Raw genomic sequence first — 9,840 nt, forward strand, 5'->3', positions numbered from 1 at the left:
ATTTGAAAACGGAAGTGGGAACGGGCCCTTACAAGAAATTATTGGTCACAAAGACTTGAATTATTGAGAAACATACTTTATTTTTTTTCGTTAAATAAATAATATGTCGTGTAAACACAAAAACAATTGTGGGCAAATCTGGTACCATTGCGCAATAAATAATAATAAATTTGGTATAAAAAAGGTTTTAATACCAAATTCAGTTGAAATTTAAAACTTTTGAGATTTTCAACGACAATTTTTTTAAAAGTCACTTTTCTTATTTTGTTTGCAATTATTTGAGTGTCAAGATTCCATTTTAGATATGGATCAATGGTGAGGCTGAGTTACTTCATCTAAGTCGGGCGCTCAATGTCTGGGCACTTGTTCTCTGTGTTCAATGTCAGCGTATTTCTATCGAAACAATTTTTTACAGAGCTTATATTTGTTACAGCTTTTTTGTGAGCAACTAGCCTCGTGTCAGCTTAAAATAGTAAGACAGTGCCATCGGAAAAATAATCATTTTTCCTGAATATTAATGTTGCATAAGTCGTTAATATACAAAAAGAACAAAGATGGTCCTGATATGCTTTTTTGTGGTATACCGTAGTTAGTTGGGCTCTGGTTGCTACATTTTTATTTATTTTAACTTATGCTTAATGTACACAACTTATAAACCGATTACGACACGTCTGTTTGTATCATTTAAAAGCTTAGTAAATGGGAAACAACGCTAAGTAAGTATTGCAGACAGAAGTGTCGAAATCGGTAGCAGACTTATTACTTGGGTTGTTTGGTTTTGAAATATCCTTCCAAAGTAACATGTGTATTTCAAGGAGAGTGAATACACTATTTTTGAGTCTTTTAAACTAATTAGGCTTTTAATATTTCAAAAACATAAAAAACTTATTTTTAGTTTTGTTTTGATTATGACGTGTTACATGAAAAGATTATATAATTTGATAGCCAGAAGAGCAAGAAAATAATCCGGATAAGAGAATTTATTCAGTTAAATCAATTGGTTCCGATTTACGCCCAAGGCCCGCCAGACACGACCCGGCAGTTGAATATCTCTTATTTTAAATGACGTGACGGCCAACATATGACATGAGTAAACAATTTACCCGGTAATATCAAAACTTATGTATTAAATTCTGACAACAGCATTAATAAATTTTGTATTTGAAAAATCGTCTACAAATACAATAGTTTTTTTTCCTTCCTACGTGTCAATCATCATATCAATTTTCTACGTCAATTTATACAAGAATCCGAGTATGTTATCGCTTACCTATACAATTTCGTGGTCCTTCGCCAAAAGGTAGATAAACCATCGGATGTCTTTCCTGTATTGCTTCAGGGGTAAATCTCTCTGGAATAAATTTCTCTGGTTCAGGGTAGTATTTTGGATCATAGTGTAATGCAAATACCGGAATAACAACAGAAAATGCTTTATCCAAAGTAACCTTGCTATCAGGGAACGTGTACCTTGAGCTAGTCACCCTCGATAAAATTCCCAAAGCAGGATATTTTCGCATTGCCTCACTTATGCAACATTCTAGATAATGCATATCCTTAATAGCTTCGTACACAATTTTACCGTTATGTTTCTTTAGGACGGTATCAATCTCAAGCAAAACCTTTTGTTTAACCTCGGGATTCTTAGCCAGCTCATACAGTGTGAATGACATTAATGTTGATGATGTTTCAAAACCCGCTGCAAAAAATACGAATGCTTGAGCTGTCATGAACTCGTCAGTAAACTCAATGTCTGTTGTCCCGCCGGACGCATTTTTTATAAATCCCTTTTCTTTTAACTCTATAAGTTGGTCTATGAAATCGTGTCTCACAATTTGACTTTGCTTTCTTTCGGCGATAATTTCTTTCACAGTTGTAATGAAAAACTTCTCCAAATCTTCATCCTGTATTCTTAATTTAAGAATATTAAATATTTGTGGGGAAAGTGCACGCAGAAATACTTTTATGGTTTTAACCATGCTAGCTTTGAAAATTTTTTTTCCAAATTTTCTGAAAGGTGCGTTCTTGTCTTCCATCGAGTTAAGCTTTATCCCAAAAGCTACCGATCCAATAACGTCGGTGGTGAATCGGGCCATCAGATCCTTCACTTCTTGTTCATTGTTATTTTGTATGGTTCCGCCGAGGAAGTTCTGGAACTCTTCTCCCTTTTCGACAATCAAATGAAACATATTTTTCAACTTTCCCGATGTAAATGCTGGGGTAAATTTTTGCCTCATCGCTTTCCACTTATCTCCGTGCACCGCAAATAGATTTCCATTAAGTTTCTCTACAGTATCCGAAATATCTAACGATCTGTCGGTAAAGATGGAGAAATCTTTTACCAGCACCTGTTTAATCATATCCGGATCCCTTATCAACAACTGCGGTGTTCGAGTTTTAAAACAACCCACAAACTTAACATCTGGAAATTCATTATAGATGCTTTCGTAAATTCTTCCAATACTTTGACGAAAGAAAAAAAAATTCTTGTAATTGCCGAACAAAATAACCGGTTGTTTGATGGGTATCCCTTGACCTGCCCAGTAGTTAAAGTACTGTGACAGATATTTGTATAAACAATAAATTGTCACACTCACTAAAAGAAGTACACTTGTAAAAGAAAACATATTCAAATTTCAATAACCAAAGAAGTACCGTAAATAATTACAAAAATACCGAACTGAACCCTTCCCGGTTATTGACCGTTTCAAATGCTACCTTCTTGTCGATTTAACTCTAATACGGTCTGCCCGGTGCCGGTGTTCAAATTTACTGAGGTGTTATAGATGGTATCACAGACGTGCTAGCAAATAAATATGATCTCTATAGGTCCTATAAGATGAAGGGAGATAGCTTATAAATAAATAAAATAGTTCGAGTTCCAGTCGGCAGAGAGCAGTACTGTAGTTTTTTCACTGCGTCATCAAGAAAAGCGTCTCAACTCCCAAATTTCGTCAAAATGACAAAACACACGAATTAAGTGTTCAGTTATCAGCAGACCACCTGTAATAATAAAGGTATTATTAACGATTCTTACTTTGCTGGGTTCAAGCCGGAAAGCGTACAGAAGGCCATATTGCATACGAAAGAAAAACAAGTAAGAAATCCTTAATAAATTTCTCTCTGAAAATGTAAACAAAGCACGAATGAATAGCATAACTAAGTAAATGTATAACAAATAATTCCTAAAGTTTTGTGCTATCTTTTCTTTAAGCATGGTCTTTCTTTTATTTAAGCGAGGATCAAGGAGATACCACGAAACCATCTGTAATAACATGTCCACCTGCGGCCAATGATGACCTGCTCATAAATGTTACTCTAGAAATGGTTTTAGGTGCGATTGCGAACCACCCTAGGAAAAGGTCTAGGGTACGACGCCATTGCGATTGAGCACACAAGGTATGCAGGAGATCAGCTCTACACTATTCTAGCCGTTCTGTACTCCAGCCTCCTACACACATAATCCTGAAATCCACTCAAATGATTGCATCGATAATAGGAAATTGATTTCCAGAATATTTGAAAAAATCTTATCTATCTATTATATTTATTAATCTATCTTGTCAGGAGCTTATTCAAAACCCCGATTCAAAGCGGAGTCAAGCAAGGGGGTAGTATGTTTTAAAAGAATGACAAAAATTCAAATTGAATGAATGAATGAATTGAGGAATCTTTTATTTGGAAATTAGACCACTTTCCGACATCCGATAAACTAAGATAAGCTAAAACTCGGCAGATATGCTTGCTGTCATTTTTTTTTCAAATGATGAAATAACTCGCAAGAAACTTTAAACTTTCAAATATTTATGTTAAAAAAATGCATTTATGATTTTTCTGGTTATGGTTCAATTTTCCGAGTTACTTATTGAATCTTTTTTTTAATTTTTATAGTGGAGCTGGAGCACTGGAGCCAGTGAGACTATGGCATCCCCAATTGGGGGATGTTGTGAGGCTGAAGGTAAGTGGGGAAGGGAAAGAGGAAGGTGGGGAAGTACCTGGCTATTCAGATCTAGTCACTAAACACGGCTAAAGCCATTTGGAGCAACGTTTCAATTCTGAATGGTGGTCTTACACCAGGGCGATACTGGTAGTATCTTCCACTCTGGAACGTGCCGCAAATATACTATATATTATTTTAATTAATTAATTAAGAAATAACACAAGATAATCAAATAAAATTTATTTGCGCACGCCGGGTTCGAACCCGCGACCTTCGGAATGGCAGTCCAATGCGTTACCACTGGACTATGCCGGCCGTCAATCGAATCTGATATAGTATCAAAGTTAGTATGTGCATGAAATTTTTTCTACTTATGATGAAAGGTGGAATTTGTCATAATTTAACACTAAAACTTTTTAATTTCTCCAAAAAATAAATTTCCTCACTTATTCGAATGAAGATTGGGCATTCTTCCGTTCTTTCTCACCTTTTTAAAATACACATGATTGACTCCCTAGATTGTACACTTTGTGGTCTAGAAGTGGGACTTTAATCACATTTTTTTGGTTGTCCCTCTCTAAACAAATATCCTCTCTTCTATCAAGCCTTATGTAAAATTACATCCCCCCCATTTAACATCTCATCTCTTCCAAGTCTGAATTCGACTCCAATCTTTCATTTATTATTTATTCATTTTCGGGAAATCGACATTTTACATTTAATCAGTATTATATAGTAAAATAAAACCAATTATGTTTGAGTCAGTTTCATTCAAATGCTAAGTTTTTTTTTAAATAAGTGATAATAAAATGACTATTTTAATATGAATTTATGGTTCATAAAAAAAAACTTGTATGAGATAGCTATATTATTGGGTTATTTTTTACACATAAAAAGATATAACATTAAAAGGGTTAAGAATCGGACCACGGTATTTGGTTAATTTTGATTGCAAATGACCTCCGCTGTCACCCCCCTTCGTTTGATCCATGACTTGAGGGACACCATATCTAATACAAAATAATTGTAATATACCTCCATGTTTATAGATACAAAATAATATAATATACCTTTATGTACATAAATTTAAATTGTATTATTTTGAATTAGATGAAATGATAAAATATTATATAGTTTAGGTAAGAATATACTATTTTAGTTTGGTGACATCACAATCATGACGCATGAGAACTTATCATTATTTTTACGTACTTAACCCCTGAAATACAGTCATGTATATACTTATGCAAGCATTGCATCATCAAATGAGTTGTGATTGCTTCTGTGAATTCGTTTTGTACCATCGCGTGCACTGATTTTTATCCAATATTCGTTATTTTTACTGAAAAGGCTTTTTAGTCGTATTTTCGTATCGGAATTTAAAAAAAAAAACATTGTGAACCGTCTATGAAAACGCCAACCAAAAACATTTTTTCCTGACAACTTTGCATTTTCGAACAAAGTCACTGGTGGTTAGGTATTTTTTAAATGTTTTTAAGGCGAAGCTTAGTGCCAAATCACTATTTTGATTAATATTTATAACGAATTGGTGTACATTATGAATACCAAAAAATATGCTTTAGATAAATTGAAGGTTTCCCTATCGCTTCACTTGAGTAGAATACAAATGAAAAAATAAATTACTCAATAAAAAATATAAATGCAAACTACTAAAAGAAATATTTTTTAATAGAAATGTATGAACGCTTAAAGTAAACAACTTTTAAAAAATACAATATTATAGCGAAGATTATCTGTGACAGTTTCTCTTGATTAACTTTTTTGCTTTCTTATAAAATTACTCACAAAATAAATAAAAACCAGTTTTTTGCTTGAAATCAAACGTTTCTAGACTCAGTTTGTCAGGCGATTTTAATGCATATTACCTAAGATATAAGGTATACCAAGAATATACACAATTTTGGCTTGTAGCTTCCTCTTAAGTAAGTACACCATTATTATTCATGTACCTACCACAAATAACTACCGTATTTGCAGCCTTCCAATCTCGTCCGAGGAAATGTATTTATAAATAAAAATATGTGTTTAATTAATAATCAAATAGCAATTGAATAAAAATGTTTAATCGATACTGACTGTATCGAACATGAACAATTATTTTATTGCATTTAATTTTAATTGCGGCTAAAGTTGAACACCTGCAAGTTTGATGACCCCTTTTTACAAATCATAATATTTACCAGTTGAAAAATATATCATTCTGTTACCAAATATTTGCAAGGAGCTGTTTACGGCCGGCACTCTATCAGCTGAGCCAGACGTATCTGTCATCATTACAACAATGGGGCGTCTCCGTGTGCCGGCTCTTATAATCAAATGACCATGTCGCCGCTGAATTCCTGTGACTGAACTTCTCACTGCCGCTGATCACCTAGAGGCTGGCCAATCCCTGCTGCATTGATGCTGACAACCTAGAGGCTGATGAATTCCTCCTGGCTACCGACTAAACCAGCCACAGATGCTGACAACCCAAAGGCTGACGAATACCTGCTGGCTACCGACTGAACCAGCCACAGATGCTTACAACCTAAAGGCTGACGAATACCTGCTGGCTACCGACTGAACTTCCCACTGCCGCTGATCACCTAGAGGCTAGCCAATCCCTGCTGCATTTATTCTGAAAACCTAGAGGCTGGCAAATTCTTCCTGGCTACCGACTGAATTAGCCATTGATGCTGACAACCTAGAGGCTGGCCAATTCTTCCTGGCTACCAACTGAATTAGCCATTGATGCTGAAAACCTAGAGGACAGCCAGTTTTTCCTTGCTAACGACTGAATTAACCATTGATGCTGAAGCCTAGAGGCAGGCTGATTCCTGCTGGCTACCAATTGAACTGGCCACTGCTCCAGCAGTCGCCTACGCCATTTGCTGTATCGTATGGCGCGATGATGCACAATGTGCTCCAATCTGAAATTATTGCTGAAAGAATTCAGATTGTCTCAGTTTTCTATCTGTGTTTTAAAACCCAGTTGTATTGAAATACACATAACTATTTCTTTTGAATTGGGTTGGCTGTAAAAAATAGAGTAAAATACCTATAAGCTACACCCTTTTGTACGTTCTGTATACCAGTACAATACTACAATTAAAATGTTAATTTTGATTTGAATCGTCTTTCTTTTATGATGGTTTGGATAGAACACCTCACGGTGTTTTACTTATCATTACCCAGGTTGAGGACTGATGTGTGCCGGTGCTTATTATTTACAGTTTTTTCTTGTGCAGGCAAACACGTCCCGTACACTGACTATAATCCATATCTGACAGATAAAACATATGAAACTTTCGTGTCGGCAAATGCAGTCAGTTATAAATGTACGATTAAGAACGTACTTACCCATACAACAGTCGTCTTTGGAATATAATGTCAAACCACCGAAAGTGATATTTTTCAAGTCTTTAAACTGAGTATAAGAATAAATGGAATGTTCTTGATGTTGTTGTATGCGCTAAACGAATATGATTTGATGAAACCATCTAAGCATCCCTTTCTTAATCTTACTTATTACGGTTACATCAGCCTTGCATTATTTGCGGATCACCACATCTCTCACACGATCATATATATTTTTACCACACATATGCCTTCTCATTTCTACAGCATTCAGTCTACTTTCATCCTTCCTCTGCAAGTTCCATGCCTCGCTGCCATACGAGTACATCAGGGTATAGGTACCAGCACTCCATTGTGGACTGCTAGCTTCGCTGCTTTGGACATGTTTTTGTTAGCTAGCTAGCCGTGTTCAGTCCTACATTAATGGAGGTACCTGCATTTACCCTTATTTCAATACATCTGTCCGCCTTCCCATCTCTCGTAAACATACTTCCCAAATACACAAACTCATCCACTTGCTCCAAGTATTCATCATTCCCAACTGTATTGCACGCTGTTTTGTAGTCTCTCTTTCAAACACTATGGCTTTAGACTTGTGATACTGGCATTTAAATTAGCATTCTCTCTTTTACAGTAATTTATTCCAAAGAGAGTGGAAGTGTTTTGGAATCTTCCATTTCAATAGTCAAAATGGTTCGATTACGGCCATCACTAATTTTAACCTGATTTCGGTGCTTCCCAAAATGGTGGTTTCCCGTAAATTTTCCCAAACTTTAGACGCAGAAGGCGTGAAACAGCAGTGGCAATCTTACGGTGAAACTTTCTATGATAATATCAAGATGGTCATAATAATTGTAACAGGCAGACGGTAAAAAGAATAAAACTTTGGTTATAAATTGCGGCCGGCTCTGGTGTATTAATTTTATTGGCCGTAAGTTGGGAATGCCATTTGGGCGGAATGGCGATACTCGGGAAAGTCCGGGAGAAATTTTTACAGCCCAATGTATGGAATTGCTTCCGGGATTAGCTGATTTGTAAGTTAAAATAAGGATTTCGTAAGTTTGTATTTTAAGATGCCATAGCTTCGGTGATAATATCAAAAGGAGGAATAAAACTTATGATCTGTGTTGAATATCATATAAAAAAAATAATTAATAAAGACATTCTTGCAGTGTTAAATATTTTAACTTTTAGATGTAAAGCTTTAAGCTTTAACCTTCAAGCTTAGAGATTTATGTTTTGTGCTGAGCTTTTGTATGCGACTTAAGCTTTAAGTTTTAATCTTTGTGATATGAGCATTGACCTTTGCACTTTGAACTTCGTGCTTTTAACTTTGAGCTTTGAACTTTAAGCTTTGAACTTTGAGCTTTAAGCATTGAACTTTAAGCTTTGTGCTTTAAACTTTCTGCTTTGAGCCTTTTGTAATTCTGATTCTTGACATGACCCGACCAAATAGGTATTTGATCCTTACTTGGTATTCATAATGATAATAAATTCCTCTGTACTCTATGTCTATGGAATAGTTTTTTGATGGAATTATTAACAACATATTAACTAATTCTAATTGAAATGCTTGATATTCATCAAAAAATGTGCAATATCGTGTTTTTCATCATCCTGTCTTTTGAAACTCTGTATGGAAAATAAACCTTGGACACTGCAATGTTGTCCGAAACGTTGGCTAAAGAAGGAGTTAGCGCAACACGGCATAACATCCCAAAAACAAATTTAAAAAAAATACTTTTGGCCGTGAAAATCTTAAATCATATTTTTTCTTGCTTAAATGCTTTTTTCCAAATCTTGGTGATTCTCGCCCTTTTGAACCTAATTGTTACAAGTATTTATTTTTATGCAAGCAAAATTATTTATTCATATTCAATTTACGTATGTGCGTTGTACACCCGCCAAAAAACAATTCATCTTTGCTTTAAATATTGAAATTAGCGCCATCTTTGAAATAGCAGCTTATGAATAATTTTACGTCAGCCCATCTCATTCGCTAGTGACCTCAGTATAGATATTTTTCAGAATCATGTATACCTGCCTTTAGATAACAATTGATAACCACATCACGTCTACTTTAAATTGTCTTACTTCAATGCAGACATTGTGACATTTGTGTGTGTATTTATATAATGTCGACTATTTTTATCTTCCTTTTAATCCACCACTAGTTTTTCTGTCTCGTTATTAGACTTTATCTCGCTGTCGTTTCTGTCACAACGTTCTTAGTGGGAGGGTTATGAATGTTTGCGAGTCAGTTCTCGGTAAAATATTCTGAACTGTGATCCTAAATTTTCCAATATTTCTTATTAACCAATTCTCTATTAAAGTTTTGGTTCTTGGGTAAAATACACGAATAATTTTCGTCAAAATGCTTGAATTAAATTTAATATTGCACGCCTTCTCATTGCTTCACATTTAAACCATTAATCAATATAATTTTAATTGACATGTCGTTAAGTCGTAAACTTCATATGCACAGTTATAATATTTATTACTTAATAATATTGCCGCTGTTATATCATAAATATCCTACTACCATA

The 9,840-nt window shown here is 34.8% G+C and overlaps 1 pseudogene; it reads right to left on the reverse strand.

Moving 5' to 3' along the window:
* Positions 1 to 916: 916 nt before the first annotated feature.
* Positions 917 to 2,751, reverse strand: LOC149420785 (putative cytochrome P450 6a14 pseudogene; annotated as a pseudogene).
* Between the last annotated feature and the right edge of the window lie 7,089 nt (positions 2,752 to 9,840).

This window comes from Hesperophylax consimilis, chromosome 9 (assembly GCF_061612785.1).
Source record: "Hesperophylax consimilis isolate HC1 chromosome 9, BYU_Hcon_1.0, whole genome shotgun sequence".
Taxonomy (NCBI): Eukaryota; Metazoa; Arthropoda; class Insecta; order Trichoptera; family Limnephilidae; genus Hesperophylax; species Hesperophylax consimilis.